General features: G+C 37.6%; 1 pseudogene; it reads left to right on the plus strand.

Moving 5' to 3' along the window:
- The first annotated feature begins 12,146 nt into the window (after window positions 1-12,146).
- Window positions 12,147-12,754, plus strand: LOC141571280 (large ribosomal subunit protein uL22 pseudogene; annotated as a pseudogene).
- Window positions 12,755-17,645: the final 4,891 nt, after the last annotated feature.

Here is a 17,645-nt window from a genome sequence, read left to right on the forward strand (position 1 = left end):
CACTACGCTAATCAAGAAGAGATCAGAGAGATCTCACTGACAAAACTCAGACGTCATAGAATGAGATCAGGAAAATCACTAAGCAAACAGAGAGCAGCAACGACAATAACTTAACATCAGTGTGTCATGTTGCTGTATTATACTATTAAAATGTCCTCGTTTCAACCCAAATCATCATACACACAGAGAAACAGGAATGTTAGCTCATTCATAGGAGAAAAGAAAAATAGTAAATAGAAACTGATCCACACCTAAATAGATTATAGCTGATAATGGAGAACATAAAATAGAATAAGCATTGCTAAGAGGGTCACTTAAAATAGAGTCAGACACCTCTTAGGGACGTGGGACCCATGAATATCTTGTGTCTCAATTCTCAGAGCTGCTGTTCAGCTGCTAAACTCAGCTCAAGGCCGAGCCATAAGCATCCTGGAGCCATAAACATCCTACATGGACACATATGGACTTCACCTCCTTCCTTGTAAATTTTGCCTCCCTCATTTGCATAGTGGAACTCACCAAGCCCTGCTAACCTAGCCAGCACTCCATGTGAATGCAAGAATTCCATAAAAGGTGTGTTCTCTGACCAAAATGAAATGGAAGTAAAAAATAATAACAACAGGAAGTTTGCAACTATTTAAAAATTACAAAACACACTCCTTATTTAGTTAAAGGTTAAAGAAGAAATAAAAAAAATAATTAAAATATATTTTGAGATGGATTGAAAAAAGTCGAAATGTATTGGGATATAGTTAAAACCATGCTAAGAGGGAAATTTATAGTTATAAAGACTTGTATTATAAAGACAAAAATCAATAACTTAACATTGGACGTTAAAATTCAAAGTAGAAAAATGAAAGGAAAACCGAAGGAAAGAAGAAAGGAGAAAATAATAAGCATTAGGGTGAAAAATAATAAAATAGAGAATAAGTTAAGAATAAAGAAAATAAAAAGTTCAAAAGGTGGGTTTTTTAAATGATTAACAAAATCAACAAAATTTATCTACTGACCAAGAATAAAAGGAAAAACATGACTCATATTACACAAATCAGGAATGAAAACAGATATTACCAGGCTTTCAGAAATAAAAAGCCTAAACAAATATGAGAAACAACTATACGACGTATACCAACATATAAGATAACCCAGATGAAATGTCCAGATTCCTAAAAAGACACAAACTCTTTGTTGTGAACTGAATATTTGTGTCCCCAAAATGCACATGTTGAAACTCTAGCCCCCGAAGGAATGGTATTAGGAGGCGATGCCTTTGGGAGGTAATCAGATCATGACTGTACAGCCATCACAAATGGGATTAGTGCCCTTAGCATAGACATGGGATCTTGCTCCCTCTCTCTGCTCTCTGCTAGGTGAGGACACAATGAGAAGACACCCATTCACAAGCCAAGACTGGGGACTGGACCAGACACTGGATCTGGCAGTGACTGGTCTTTGCCTCCCAAGGCTCCAGAACTATGAGAAATAAATGTTTCTTGTTTAACACACCCAGTCCATGGCAATTGGTTACGGCAGCTCAAGCAGACTAAAACACTTCTGAAACTGACTTAATTTTAAAAATCTGAATAGACATTTAACAAGTAATAAGATTTGATTAATCATCAAAAACTTCCCACACACACACACACACAAAAAAAAAAAAAAAAAAAAAAAAAGCTTAGGCCCATAAAGCTTTGCTAGTAAATACCACAAATTGTTTAAAAAAGGATTCACACAAATTCCTCACAAACTGTTCCAATAAATAGGAGAAGACCCTTCTCAACTTATTCTATGAGACAGTATTACCCTGATAAGACATCCTGACAGACATTACAGTAAAATTACAACCCAAAATCTCCTATGATTACAGATGTAAAAGTTTTCACCAAAATACTAGCAAACTGAATCCAACAGCATATGTAAAGTATGATCTACCACAACCAGTGAGTTTTATGCAAGAATGCAATGTTGGTTAACATATGAAAATCAACTCAATACACTATATTCATAGAATTATAGACACAAACCACATAATCATCTCACTAGACTCAGAAAAAGCATTTCACAAATTCCAACACCCATACATGAAAAATAGACTAGGGTTAGAAGGAAACTTCCTCAACCTGATTAAAGGGCATCTGTGAAATACTCACGGGTAACTTCCTTCTAAATAGAGAAAGACTGGCTGCCTTTTCCCAAAGATCAGGAAAAAATATATATATCAAGGATATCCAGTCTATTCAACATTTTACTGGAGTTTCTAGCAAAAGCAATTAAGCATGGAAAATAAATTGAAGGCATCCAGATTGGGAAGGAAGGCGTAATATTATCTTTATTGCGAGATTACACAATCTTGAATATAGAAAAATCCTTAAAAAATTACAAAATCCTATTAAAAAATAAACAAGTTCAGGAAAGTTGTAAGATAGAAGACCAATACAAAAAATTAGTTCTATTTGTATACACTAACAATGATCAACCTGAAAATGGAATTAAGAAAATAATTATACTTATAATAGCATAGAACATATTAAAATGTGTAGCAATAAATTTAATAGAAAGCTAGAGGCTTATATATTGAAAATTACAAAACATTGCTGAATTAATAAATATGTGTGGCAGGGGAGATAAGGGAAATCAAAGACCTTTCTGTACTCAACAAAGCAGAACAGCTACCGGAGTTGTTCTTGGATGTTTGTGTGAAGCAAGTATTTGGTATACTTATGGGATTTTTGTGTCACTCCACCAGATTTGTATGCTTCTGAAGTGAAGTGGTTAGTATGCTTTGGTTGTAAGGTCAGCAACTGGAGTCTTGGCAGGATAATTTTATTTTCTTTCCATTTTATCCCTTTTCTTAATTATCAACAATCTACCTTTATAAAGCAGGTATTAAATATATTTTATAGCTTGTCATTTTGATATTTGGAGGAGAAGCTGGTGACAAGACTGGCAAACGTAATGAAGGCTCCCGTAGTTAGGTAGCCCTTCTCCAGGTCGACTGCGTGTCCTCTCTCTGCTGCACAATTATTTTTCTCCTAAAAATGTATCCTTAGGTACACATTAAATCCACGGGGGAAGGACAGTACTTTTAACATCAGAAAAAGACAGCATTCCTAGTTTTACCAGCTGTGTTGTCATTCAGAAATCTGCATTTTCTACATATAAGGCGCTGATGGAGATCCCGTGACATACAACATGCAAATTTACTTCACATATTAAAATGCTATTCAGATAAAAATATAACTTCATCTACAGGGAAGTATTACACCCTCTCCTGCACCAGAACCTGGCATGATATACTCATATGTACATGTGTGAGGTTACCTGATGCCTCTTCCTGTAAAACCTGGGAGCCACAGGACAGGTTAAGAGAGTAGACTGCCTGGTTCTCTACGTACTTGGCAAGTTGCATGACCCTTTGTGGCTCCTGTTTGTCATCTGTAAAACGGGGCTGGTGATGGTGAGAACAGTAAGGAACATCCTTTGTAAGGCCATTGTGAAGATGAAACAAACTACTGCAGCTGAAGTGCTTGGAACGACACCCGACACTCATGAAGTGCCCAGTACGTGTGAGCCGGCATGCCTCCTGGCTATGCCTTCTGCTAGACTTTAAGCACCAGGAGAGAAGGGACAAAGTCTGTCTGTCTAAGTGCCTGGCACATTTCCCATGCCTGGTGCTCAGCCAACTGACCTGAAGGAACGTGTGAACAGAACTCAGGGTTTTTAATATATCAGTTTCTTCCTGCTGAAACAGTGGGGGGCCCAGAGCATGGCGTACAGGAAGGAGCGAGAATTAGTTCCATGACCTGACGGAAGTTAGAGATTGTGACAGAGACCCCCTCCAGAGGCAGCTCGCGCGGCACTTTTCCCTGATAAAACTATGACTTTGGACTCCCTGCTTTATGCCTATTTCCCTCCTTGGCAGCCATTCCTCTTCCTTTAGATATACTCATTGACTCATTTAATGTTGCCTTCCCAAAATCTGCTCTCTTCAAACAATCTGATAAAAGATTTTTATGTCTTTTGAGAACTTAAGGTACTTTGTTACCTGTCCCCAGAAATATTTGTAATTTTCATTATATTGTTCATTATGGAAAGAAAAACAAACAAACAAAAAGGAATTTTGCTGTCATGATAATAGATAGCAGCAGGCTGTGCAGTTATCTCACCACTGAGGGAAAACTATATTTCTCCGGAAATTCAATTTGGCGGACTCCTTGTTTTATACAGTTGGTCCTGGATAAAGATACAGACCAGCTTGCCAAGTTGAATAGCTAGGTTTGACAAACTGAGCTTTCTGATCTAAACACATATCTCATAGGACACTCAGCAGAAAATGAAAAGAACGAGCATAAGTTTATCAAGGTAAGAATCACCTTTGGGTCACGCCTTAGCACATAGATGCTTATGGAATTTATTATCTATGTGTTTCTCATTAGCACCACATTACAGATGAGGACATCGCGTGACAGCAGCGTGGCAAAGCCAGGCTTTACCCCACGCTCCTTTCCGTGCGCTGGCCCTGCTCCTGGTGAAACAAGATGCCCTCAGGGCCACACATGCAGCCCCTGCTGTCACCGGGTCTCAGCCACACCAGTTTCCCGCTCCTGGGGAGGAGGCAAACAGGTGTGATTCTGGTTCAAACAGCTACAACCAGCAAAGTGCAGAGTGTAGTGAAAGAAAAGGAAACTTTCATCAAATTAGTAAAAACTTGGTCCAGAAAGAGTAAACTTGACTCTGGTCGTAGAATCCATCGCATCATGTTTGCTCAACAAACATTTGCTCAACAAATGGTGGTCACATGATGAAATGTGAGTGACCCCTCCTTCCGTGACCAGCACACGGGTAGGTGCAAGTAAATACCTACTAGAAATTGAATTAATAGATGAAGCTGACAGCACAGTCTTCTGTTCTAGAGACTTCTTGAATTTTTTTGAGACTTTTGATGCCTTAGATCTTCTCTTATTGCCTGATATTCTCTCAAAAAAAGCCCGTGTAATTTAGGAATGAATTACAGTGACAATCATGGGTTTGGTGATGAAAAAAGTAGTTGGATGGAAGATTGGGTGTATCATTGTCTGAATGTAAGAATAAAGGAAAAGACAGGCAAGAAGAAAATGGGGAAGATGCCTCTTAGATGATGCTGAAAAGTACACCCTCTTACGATAGATAACACAAGTTGTTCAAACACTGAGCAGCCAGAAGAATCTCTCCCTCATACAACAGTGTCCATTCAACACATGTTTTTGAGTGTTTGCTGTGGTCCTGGAGATGCATAAACAGGATGAACAAAAACTTCGGAAGTTAAGTACCTTACATTGAAATAAAACCTACTGACTATTATACGAATGGTATAAACCAAAATAAAAGTCAAAAAAGGTGCAATAGGATTTCCCCAGCAGAGGGGTAGACTTCGTGTTCTCCTAATTTTCTACATGAGTCTTATGCTGAAAAGGGAGAAGAATCTTTTCCTAAAGGGATAGTCAGGGCAACAGGCAACTGACAAATTGCATTTAGAATATAAAACCTGATTTCTCAACATAGGCAAACCATAACATCAGATGACTTAGTACTTGCTAAAGGGAGTATATTGTGAAAATGCAATCATTAAAAAGTGGATTTAACATCTTTTGATGCCAGATGCTCTACCACGTCCTTTACATACATTAACTCATTTAGCTACAAAACCCAGGGACATCGGTGTCACCCTTAATAGCCATATTATGGTGCAGGCCACTGAGGCATAGAGCCGTGAAAGGACTCGCCCAAAACCAACAGCTACTGAGATGTGGAGAGCGGATATGAACCAGGAAACCCACTCCAGAGACCAAACTCCTAACTGCTACTGCATAATCAGAGGTGACTATGTTGTTGTTTTCCATACATTTCCATGACTTATGCCTAAGAAGTCTTTTCTTATAGTGGATCCACAGTAAATTCATCAGGGATGCATTTAGTATTCTAGTTATCACAGAATTTTCCAATTAGTTACCTATAAGACACTTCCATCTTCAAAGGGCTGTGATGCTGTGGTTTAACTTTACAAGCCTCTCCATCCTCAAAGTCATCTTCCTGTGTTGATCAGACAAATCTTGATCTTCCCGACATTAAGAGATTAAGCAGGTATAAGCACTTAATTGGAGAACATCAAAGGGAAAGTTTTGAAGACTTTACCTCTCTCTTAACACTAGACTGACTTCAGTTAGCAAGTGTTTTATGTTTGGGTGTTTTTTTTTTTTAAGGAAAAAAATACCTCTTGAAATAAACAAAGTGTTTTTTTGTGGGGTTTTTTTTTTGTGTGTTTTTTTTTTGAGTTCCTTGTTAGGTGCTCAAATACTTTTCAGACAGGGGATAGATAGGATTAAGCTGGTCAGTGCCTTAAAAATAGAGAAAATGTGGCCATCCCTAGGGAGTTAGGGTGGTATCTCCTTTCTGCTTCATATTCAAAATCTTTTTTATTTTGTTTTTGACTATTTGGTCCAGCATTCGTACTAGTCATTTCATCAGTTACTTCTCTGACCCAAACCCACATGCACAGAACTTTTTTTGAAAACTGCACTTTCAATTACCTGGCAGTAACAGCTCTTGCTTCCATCATGAAAGACATAGGGGTTTTTAAATAAGAATTTAACACAAATTTTTCACAAGTGTATTACTTAGCTCAGAAACGTCTTCTGCTGATATATTTTATTAATTAGAAAAAAACAAAACAAATAACTTCTAATGAGCTTGTTCAGATATGCTACTTTTTGTTTTATTTGTTCAGTTATTTATGATTATCATTTTTTCAGTTATTTCTCAGGTAAAACTGGAATAACACAATTTTCCTGACCTGAATATCTCTTTACCTTTATGATTATTTTCTAAAAAAAAACAAAAAAACAGATTTTAAAATTTATTTTTGGAAATAATTATAAACTCACAGAAAGGTACAAAAAATAGTACTTCGAGGCCCACACACTCTTCCCTCAGCTTCTGCTGATAGTAATAAAAGAAGCAGAATTTAACATCACATATTATCCATCACTTTAGTGATCTAGAAATGTGCTTCTGTTTCCTGACGTTGAGGCAAGTTATAAATACAGTACCTGAGGACTTGTGTGTGAATACAACATTGTGAGAAGAAATATTTCAAAGCGATCTAATTAAAATAGATCTCCCAGTTCTTCCAAGTGTAACTCTAATTAAGCTTCTGTGCGCTGTAGACATCCACAGCTTTTAGACATACAAGACACTTTAAAAAGTGTACCTATTTTATTGTGAATGCACGTACTTATTAAAGAAGAGAGACTGCTTATACCTAGCTTCTGCTAAGTAAAATTAACCCAGGGACCCCTGAGGCTGTAACAGAGGTCCTTCTCAGGTTGACTCTATCAAAAGTGTGTGTGTGTGTGTGGGGGGGGACAGCTTAAGAGAGAAAAATAATGTAGACCAAAAAAAAAGATGGAAAGAAATTATTCACTCTTGCAAGCAAAAAAATAGCTAGTAGTTACCATGGAAAATGTGATTCAGCAATGTGGTGAATGCAGAGATTTGTTAAAATACGAAGAAAAAAGACAGGAAACATTAACCAGTGTTGAGAATAGCCTGGCGAGGCAATTCTCATCACAGCCAGGACAATCTTCTTGGTCCAGAACAGTTAGGGTTTGCTGGCTCTGGTCCCGGCTCTGACATGGGCAGGGCTGGCTGGCCCTCAGCTCCTCTGCTTACTGGCTGTGAGGACTTGGGGAAGTTATGTCACCTCTACGTTTTATTATTCTCATCTGGGAAGTGGGACGTGACGTTACAACTTGGTCTCATGGGTGTATACTTCTCTCAAACCCTCTGAGGTGCATATAGTAAGTGTGTACAGCTTTTTATCAATCATACATCAATAAAATAAATTTTAAAAAGAACGTACGCATAGGTTGGTTGTGGCATGAAGTGGCACGGTGAGAAAAGTGTTTAGTGTCATTCCAACACATTGGAAGCCCCCAGTGACGGTAAATGTCATCGTCGTTGGCCTTGCATCTCTTAAAGCAACGCTGCTTCTAATCTGGATTTGGTCCCAAGGGGCCTTTGCAAGTTACTCTAAGAGGATTTTGTTTAAATGAGTGTCATCAAACAATATGCATGTTTAAATTCCATAATGTCTACTTTAACATTGGTTTGTTTGAATCCAGAAAACAACAAGTCTACCAGAATACTAAGCCATTTCTTAATGAAAGAGAACTGGAACATTAAGAAGATACCAATAGAAAATTGGGACTACTCAATTGGGCTGGAAGCTTTTCCTAAGTTAATGGATTTATACTAGAAAGACCTCGGACTGCAATATGGAACTCAGCCAGGAGGGGGAGAAAGCACCAAAGAGCTTTCTTGCACCAGTTCTACCAGGGTGACAGTCCCTAAATTTGGGAGGCAGCTAAAACATCTGTGGAGACAAAGCTCTGGAGAACTTAATGCTATAATTCCTGTTGGTTAGAAACAAACAAACAAACAAACAAATAAATGAATAACCAAATGAGAATAAAAACATTGAATATAAGCATGTTCATATTTGCATCTACTAAACTTGCTGGCATTATGAGGAGATGGTAGAAACAAAATTAAAGCAAATTAGAAAATACAATGTCCAATCAAATGATATGTCATCAACCATGTTGTACTTTAGCAATTATCTTTAAAAGTCATAAAGTCATATGCATCCCCTTCTCATTACTCACAAACATGTCCAGTATATTTAAGAAAATAAAAGACAGTCATTCGCAAATGTGATAATTCATAGCAACAGTTAACTCTCGATGTCTGTATTCATTCAACAGACAATTAGGAAGCTCTGCATACCTGCCAGGCACAGGGGTGAAACAGGCTAAAGAAACTAAAAGATAAATAAGATGACGTTTCTATTACAAATGATACTTAAGGATGTAGGGGGAGTTCTGTTTTACTTTGTGATATCAATATACCAGGCCATGGGCTGCTGAACTTCTGCCACAATTGTCCCTTTTATAAAATTGGAAAAGCTGTATTTTTCACATAAATAGATGTGGATAAAGTGTATACACTTTTTGTGAAAATAGCAACTCACCTTGAAAAGATACCTTATAAAGCTTCACCAATTGGTCAATGCAAGTATTAATGCATGAAGAAATGACTATTAAAATATTCAAATTAAAAAATACCATATGCAGAACCTTTAGTGATCATATGCATATCCTGTGTCAATAGCCTGTGTATTTTGGAAAATAAAATCATCGTGAAGAACCTTCAAACATCATGTTATTAATTAAAAGTATATCTCATGTAGTAACATCTAGATACAAATTAAATTTATGGTATTTTCCTCAAGTCAAAAAAAAATCAATTTCTTAAGGTTTTAAACTCATTTTAATCATCTGCTTAGATTAATTTATTATTTGCTCCATTAGTTCCAGAACTACCCTAATTATATAAAAAGTTAGTGGGGAAAAAATTAGAGAAAATAGTTTTAAATGAGTTTATCAAATCACTAGCTTCTTCATCTCTAGTGGAAAGAAAAAATGTCATATTCATCAAAATCCTAATGGTTGTTAAATCACATAGTTGCCAGAACAAAAGAGAAATAATTATGTTAAGATATTTATGAGTGTTTTTTTCTTTTTCTAAAGGTGGCTTTTTTTATTTTTAATTTCAAACAGTGAAACCTGGCATATTTTCTAGGTTGACTGACACATTAAATCAATCCTAAAATCATTTTCTTAACATCACATTTTGAGAATATTCAACAGCACAAGTTATTTTGAAACAATCATGTAACCAACAGAGAAAGGAGTATGATACCGAGAGTTATCGTAGGTGACACAGAATTTTGGTAATAAAGGTAGAGCGAGAGCTAACCTCCAAGTCAAGATCTGCAACTCACAGTACAGACGCTGTGAATGTCTGGTTTGGGGGTTATGTGCCACTTGCTAATAATTCATTACAACCCACCTGAAACCTGTGTGGTTAGATGACTAACAGGACTTCGATTCTACCTGGTTATGTTCAAAGAAATGAGAATAATTAGTAATAGACCTTTCCACAGAGAACAAAGCATCCTGTCAACATATTCCCTCCACTAGAGTTATTGCTGCGCGTTCTACAAATAGAAGGTGATCAATAAATGTTTATTCTAAGCTCCATGAGAATCAAAGTTTGCTTTTGTTCAGTTTTGAATCCCTTGTGTTTAGAGCAGTGTCTGGTATCTACTGAGTAAGTGTACAAATGTTTCTTGAAATGAATGAATTTGGGGATAAAAGAATAAGTTACTGGGAGTGGAGATGGAGATGATGCAAATGTGTTCAGAAGCCTTTTGGTGTTAGAACTGCCAGGATTGTTGATGAATAAAAGGAAATGGAAAAAGATTCCTAACATATGATTTTCATGACTCAGTTGATAAGGGGGAATAACTTGAGATAGGGGTTAATATGTTTGCTTAAAAAAAAAAGTTCATCCAAGAGCAAAAGATAATTACGAAGTAACATTTGCCAATTTGGGGCCCAGAGGCAAGGTTTTGAGCGACGTTGTACACGTGAGAGTCTGATGCCTACAAACACTCTGGTCATCCACGTGGATGATGGAATCGGCCAACAGTGAGGGTAAGGAAAGAGAAAAAGAGAGAACGCTTCTTACTGAGAGTTTGCGTAAAGCTGACCTGAGCAAAGGAGACTGGAGCGGAACGGCCAGCAGGCGTAATTCCTACCTACGTCCACCTTTCTGGGCCTCCTGAGCAGTTCACCATACCTGGCCCTATATCTAGGAGGCAAAACAGATAGTGACAGGGCAGCTGAGGGCCTCTGCCACAAGTCCTTCCACTAAATTCACACAGATGCAAATGAATCATCAACAACAAAGTACAGCATCCGAGTACTCTTGAAGCATTTACGCTAAAGGTAGAGACTTGAAATTGAAAAGGAGCATCTTCCAGCCATTTCCAGAAAGAACGGACTGGAGTGAAGCTTCCTCCTCCAAGAGACCTTTGCATGCAGAGTGTGCTCCTTGGGGAGAAGCAGTTGTGTCTTGGCCGTGAGATTGTGTGCAGCCTGCGCTCTTTTCTGTAACAGAATTAACTGCAGGCCCCAAGGCAGGGCTTCCATCAAATGCCTTCACACTAAAAGAATCACCACTGGAGCCGGAAAAACCTGAGCCTCAGTTTCCACTTCTATACAATATGACCCATTCATCTGACCTTGCAGAATTCTGTGAGGTTTAAGTATATATAGCATAGTACTCAGCACTTCACAGGTCTTAATAAATGCTATTCTAACAGTGAATATCTTAAGGTTTTAAGTTCCATGTCACATGGTAAAATAACGTTACAGTTGTCTTCAGGAATAAAACACAATTTCTCTTTAAAAGGACCTGATGTCTTATAATGTTTCTGAAACTTGTGGTAGTTTTTCAATTGAGTAAACCTACTTTGAAATAAAATATATCTGGAAGCCTCTCCTACAATTTGGTAATCTTAGAAACTAAGATTCTAGCATTTGGAAAATAGGGTTTTATGTATGATTTTCAACGGCATGGGGTATTGGATCTCTACATTTGGTACTAGCCTTCCAAGTGTAAAAATACACACGAATAAACTACTCACAATGTCCCAGGCTTCACAGGAGATCACTATCTAGAGTTTGAATGAAGATGGTGGAGGCTCTTTATTTAGGTAAAACTAACTCAAGGAGGATCATGAAATTTTCTCCACTGGGATTACTTAGCTGAAGTCGTCCTTGGACAGGATTCACCAGGTCCATGAACTCGAAGGAGGGAAGTAATTCCATACACGTTTACTAACCTTTAAAATGTAGCATTCCTTTAAATGATGTAGACAGCAAGCCACAGAAGTAACAGGAGCACGTTTGTGTGTTACCCATAAACATCATAGATATTTTTACATTATTGTGTAATTATTTTGAAATGTTTACACTCATCACTGTCCTGAACCTAAGGTATTATTTCCAGGCTATTTATTTCAATTTTTTTTAATTGAAACTTTAGAACCTGAGTGTTTGAGTAAGTTGGTGACAATTTCTGCTCTGGAAATTACAGAACAAAAATACATTTTTTAGTTACATATTCTATTACAGACAAAGTTTCTGTGCTAAGAGGTTTAACTATTTTAGCTTTGGGTCAAATGTCACAAACAGGCTTCCTCTTCCCGAAAGCGGCCTGAGGTGACCTCTGAAAATGGTTCGCTATTCGCTTGACCCAGAGAACCCCACAAAATCATGTAAATCGAGAGGTTCAAATCTATGGGTTCATTTTAAGAACACTCGTGAAACTGCCCAGGCCATCAAAGGGATGCATATCCGAAAAGCCACCAAGTATTTAAAGGATGTCACGTTACAAAAGCAATGTGTGCCATTCCGTCGTTACAATGGTGGAGATGGGAGATGTGCCCAGGCCAAACAGTGGGGTTGGACGCAGGGTCGTTGGCCCAAAAAGAGTGCAGAATTTTTACTGCACATGCTTAAAAATGCAGAGAGTAATGCTGAACTTAAGGGCTTAGATGTAGACTCTCTGGTCATTGAGCACATCCAGGTGAACAAAGCTCCCAAGATGCGGCGCAGAACTTACAGAGCTCACGGGCGGATTAATCCATACATGAGCTCTCCCTGCCACATTGAGATGATCCTCACTGAAAAAGAACAAATTGTTCCGAAACCAGAAGAGGAGGTTGCTCAGAAGAAGATCTCCCAGAAGAAACTGAAGAAACAAAAACTTATGGCCCGGGAGTAAATTCAACATCAAATAAATGCTAACAAAAAACAACAACAACAAAAAAAAATGTCACAAACAGGAAAGCTTTCTCTGAAGGGATGCCCCAGCCAGTGCTCTCTCACCAAGTTCTTCCGGGTTATGGGTCAAGTGCAGGGTCAAGCCTATGGAATGCTCTCAGAACCCTAACTCCTCCCCTCAAGGCAGTTGTCTCAGCTTGAAATGATATGTCCATTTCTGTGACTACCTGTCCCTCAGCCCTGCCCAATTATCAAAGTCCTACAGGCACAAACTGTACAACTGCGGTTGATATTATATCTCAGAGTATAGTGCAGTGCCAGAACGAAATAAATACGTACATGTGATGTAAAATGTTAAATATATTTAGGAAATTAGATTAATGCCCCCCCCCAAAAAAAAAAGAAAAAGAAGCAAACAAAAGGACAACATTCACATCTACAAAGTGGATCAAAACATAGGAAAATTCACTAAAAAATAAAAATAAATTATGCATATATATACTCATATAATATCACTAGTAGAAATGAAGGAAAAAGTTTTGAGAGTGAATAATTTTGCCTCTTATTGAACATAATTTTGAGGAATCATCATCATGGCATCAAAGCACAGACCATCCAGATCAGTACAAATTCCATTTGTAACCGGGCCCATGGTGATTAACATAAACCTCAAACACTCGCCCCGCCCCCCAGTCCCCCCACCCCCGCCAGAAACAGTGGATTTGCGCAAATTGGAGTCTCTCTTTCAAGTATATTTACCAGCCAAGATTTTAATGCTGCTATTTCATATGGAAACCATTTCATTTCTCACTTTCCAAACGTGCATTACAAAACTGAATAAAATATGAACGTGTTCATTACCGCCCCGCCCCCCACCCCCTCGGAGGAGGCCCTTGTCAGCACGGAGCTCAGGAGACCAGCCAAGGTCAAGGTGAACAGCTGAAGGACGCTCCCTCACCGGCTCCGGGGCAATGGCAGGAAAAGGCGCGCACAGAAGGAAAAGCACTCATCTCCGCACACTTCAGCCTCCAGAACAGAGTGAGAGCGAGAGGAGGCGAGTGACTCCACAGGCACTTACTTGTTATAACATCGTGCTTTTCTGTGCAAGCTGTGGCTAGGCACTGCTTAGCATACAGAAGAGGGAAGGCGGAGACTAATTATCAGTTTAATGGGATGGTAAGGCACTATTCTCCAAAGAAAAAGTTATTTTACATATATATTTTACATATATTATATAAAACAAATATATGGAAATTTCCATTTTATATGCATATATATGTATAAACTATATGTATATATAATTTGTTGCATGATAATTGAATTATGTATAATGGACATTTCACAATGCATAGATTTTTAAATACTGACAAGGATTACCAACACACATTTAGATCTTTCCATTTGGCCATCTAGAAAAATACGAAAAAATAACTATTTCTGGCTGACATGTAATTCTAACTAAAAACTGAAATGGGGCATACTGTCTGAAACGCCATCAAGTACTGTGTAATTTAAGAAGTACAGAGCTATATATTCAACTTTTCAGGCCTGTTATAAAGGTTGGGGAAAAAAGCCATCAAAAGAAATGGAACTTATATTTCCTCTTACTAATAGATGCTCATATCAAACTGAAAAATTATGGGGCAAAAAGGAAATTGCTCTCTGAGTTTTTAATCCATATACTTGGATTTTAAATCTTTGTAATTCCATCGGTTTTTTGAATCTTATTACTAGGCAAAATTAAATACTAACTATGGATGACTTCTTTGGGTGAATGGAGCCTACATTTTTCTTGTGATTTAAAAAAAAAATGCACCCTTTGTCTTTTATTTTCTCACAAAATTAATTTTTAATAAAAATATTTTACCCAGTTGTTATTTGCCAACAGTATCCCTCTTCTGTCAGGTCCTGCAATCATATTTATGAAACTAACCTCATGCCTCAACATTTTAACTAACTGGCCCTGCTTATTTAGTTTTAGCAAGTGTTCTATTTATAGTGATATGAATTATGCTAATACCACTTTAGGGTTTGTTTTAGGACTTCACAAGAGAATGACAGGAAAGCAGTTAGTTTTTTCACTATCTTAAAGATTCTCTATTGTATCCATATAAATTACCAAAAGATGATACCCCTTTCAATTCTTCAGGATTTGGTCCAAACACAAGTGATTATCACAGATTTTAAGAGAATCTATATTCAAAGGTGCTATTAATCTTGAAAAACACCTTGATTTGTTACCTATATTGAGGGGAGGAGGGGTTCTGAAAAACACAGTTTCCATGATTTGACAACTGTAACAGGAATTGAACAAATTTCCTTAAAATTATTCTAATCTTTAAAACATAAATAGCTTTGGCTCCTATTTTTCAGGTGTTGGGTTCAGTTAACTATGTCTGAGGTCTCTTCTCTCTGCTGGAAAAGCTCAGCAGACAGGCCCTTCTCTAGCTCACTCCCATGGCTCTGCCCACTCAGGACAGGACGCCAAACGCAATGACTGCTCTGTCTAATGTTGTGTCTGAGGTTGTGAATGGACAGAACAAAATCGAATGAGACAGACGGATGGAAAGTGTGCCACTTTGTAAGTGACCACTGTTAGGAGGCTCTGCAGGAGTTAATGTTTAGTTACGCGTTCACTGAACTCACCAAGCCATTTGCAGTAGCAAGGACCATGCTAGGAATGTTGAGGGCACACACCAGGGGGCCAAAAATTAATGGTTCCAAGTGGACACTTTGGTCAACGTTGCTCAAGCAGTAGTTTGCCATAATCAGAAGTGTCTGGACACTGATGGGAACCACTTTGAGCACCTCTTGTAATTGCAGAAGTCACACGTGACTTGAATTCATCTTTTGTTATCGGTATATATTGAGTATTACAATTTTAATACAGTTCTTTCCTTTCTTAAAATGTGCATACATTTCATTGTCTCTCTCTCTACACACACACACACACACACACACACACACACACACACACACACGAGATGTGGTTGCTGACAATGAAGTTGCTATAATGTCTAGGATGCAAATTGATTCCATATTTCAAATTATGCAAAGATTTGCTTATTTGAAAGTTACCAAATTACGTTCAGTCAGATGACTATCTTCTGAACCTAGTTTCTTCATAGTCTGCCAAACACAATGAATAACTCAATATATCTTTATACGAATGGTTCTAGATCTTGTAGATTTGGTTAGATGCCCCCTGAAGAGAGCAAGCTTCAGAGCACCGAAGAGGATATCAGTTTCTATGTTATCACTGAGCATTTTGGCCCTTCTGTATTAGCAAACATACCATTAAAGTTGTCCTTCTATATTAATGCACAAAATAAATTGGGACAGTTTGTATTATTAAATGTGCATTTGCAAACATTTTTAAACGCCTACTTCCAGCATATGTATTTCATTTTTGGTTCATGGTATTCTGTTTCTCCTCAGTGCTAAAATCCACAGCTGCCCTCATTAGTTTCTCAGCAGTAATAACCTCACCTCACCTCACCTCACTGCTGACAAGATTTCTTAATTCCTTTTTAATTTTTCCTTCAAATCCCATTTTCCTATTAACATTTTGCGTCCATACTTACTGTGGTCATTTCACCTGCCTAAATTTTATTTCTGAGCTGAAAAATTTCCTTGGTTCCCTTGCATTTCTTCCTTTTATTTCTCTTTCTATGTTTATATTCACTTGTACTAATATTTAAATGATTGGAAGGTATGTCTGCGAATTGAAATGGCCTCTCTTTCAAAAAACCAAAAAGCTGTGCGCTAAACCATGATTCATTGTAAGCAATGTATCAAAAGATGACAATTGACCTCATTTTTGCCCTTTTCCTGAAGGAGGAGCAATTTGGGGCGTTGCCCTGGAAAGTCTCTGGGTTGGTGCCACTTCAGCACCTTTTCCCTTTAGAAATTGAGCCCCATAAATGGCTTCAGAGGCAACATCATAATATTCCCGTCTGTGATGTGTGTAAATCTCTTCTAATATACAGGTAGGCTTTCTATTCTAAAAAGCATCTACAATTTTTTAGTCAGGGAAAGAGAAAAATAAATGTTAGAACCACTCACACAGAGAATTATGACTATATAGTAAATTATATAAAATATACTATATACCATATAATATACAATATATACCACACATATATCATATACCATTACATACGTATATCATTATATATATATATATATATATATATATATATATATATATATATATATATAATGTATTATAAAAAGAAAGATGGGTTCTGACAAAAGTAAATATATAGCATTGCCTAAATAATTTCCCAGGTTCATACAGGTTACATAAAATTCATAACGTATATCTATAAATGCCTTTAGAACCGAGAATCTGTAGACAAATTCTCATATAGACACTGCATCATTTCCGGTCAGTTCCTACTTACGAGCCTTCCCCATGTTTGCATTTGTAAAAGACGTAAGGATGTGATGAACTTATTCACATCTCAAGGACATTCAGTCTTTTCCCTGAGGTGGAATAAGTATTTTACGTCCTTCAGTAAGAAGAAAACATGTATCTTCCCCTTCAGTCACATGTGGATGAAAGGACCCACCGAATGAATGAGATCATTTCTAAAGCGACTGGCCGTACTTCCTGTGCTCAACTGTGTCAGAAGGACAGAGTTGCACAGGGAGCTGAGATGAATGCCAGTCATGGAGGTTATTCTAAGAACAGGGAAAGGCCTGAAATCTAAACCGTAAATGTGTCACTGGAGTCACGTCCTTAGGGTCTTCTGTAGTGACTTTACTTTCAAATTGCCTGCTAGTTAACTGAGACTTGAACTCAACAATCCATCACTTCATCACTGCGTCTCTGTGAGGCAACAAAATGATTGGGTTTTCGAAACAGGTGTCTAAGGAATACATGTTCCTCTAGAATTTCTCCAATATCCT

Source organism: Rhinolophus sinicus, linkage group LG04 (genome assembly GCF_036562045.2).
Source record: "Rhinolophus sinicus isolate RSC01 linkage group LG04, ASM3656204v1, whole genome shotgun sequence".
NCBI classification, from domain to species: Eukaryota; Metazoa; Chordata; class Mammalia; order Chiroptera; family Rhinolophidae; genus Rhinolophus; species Rhinolophus sinicus.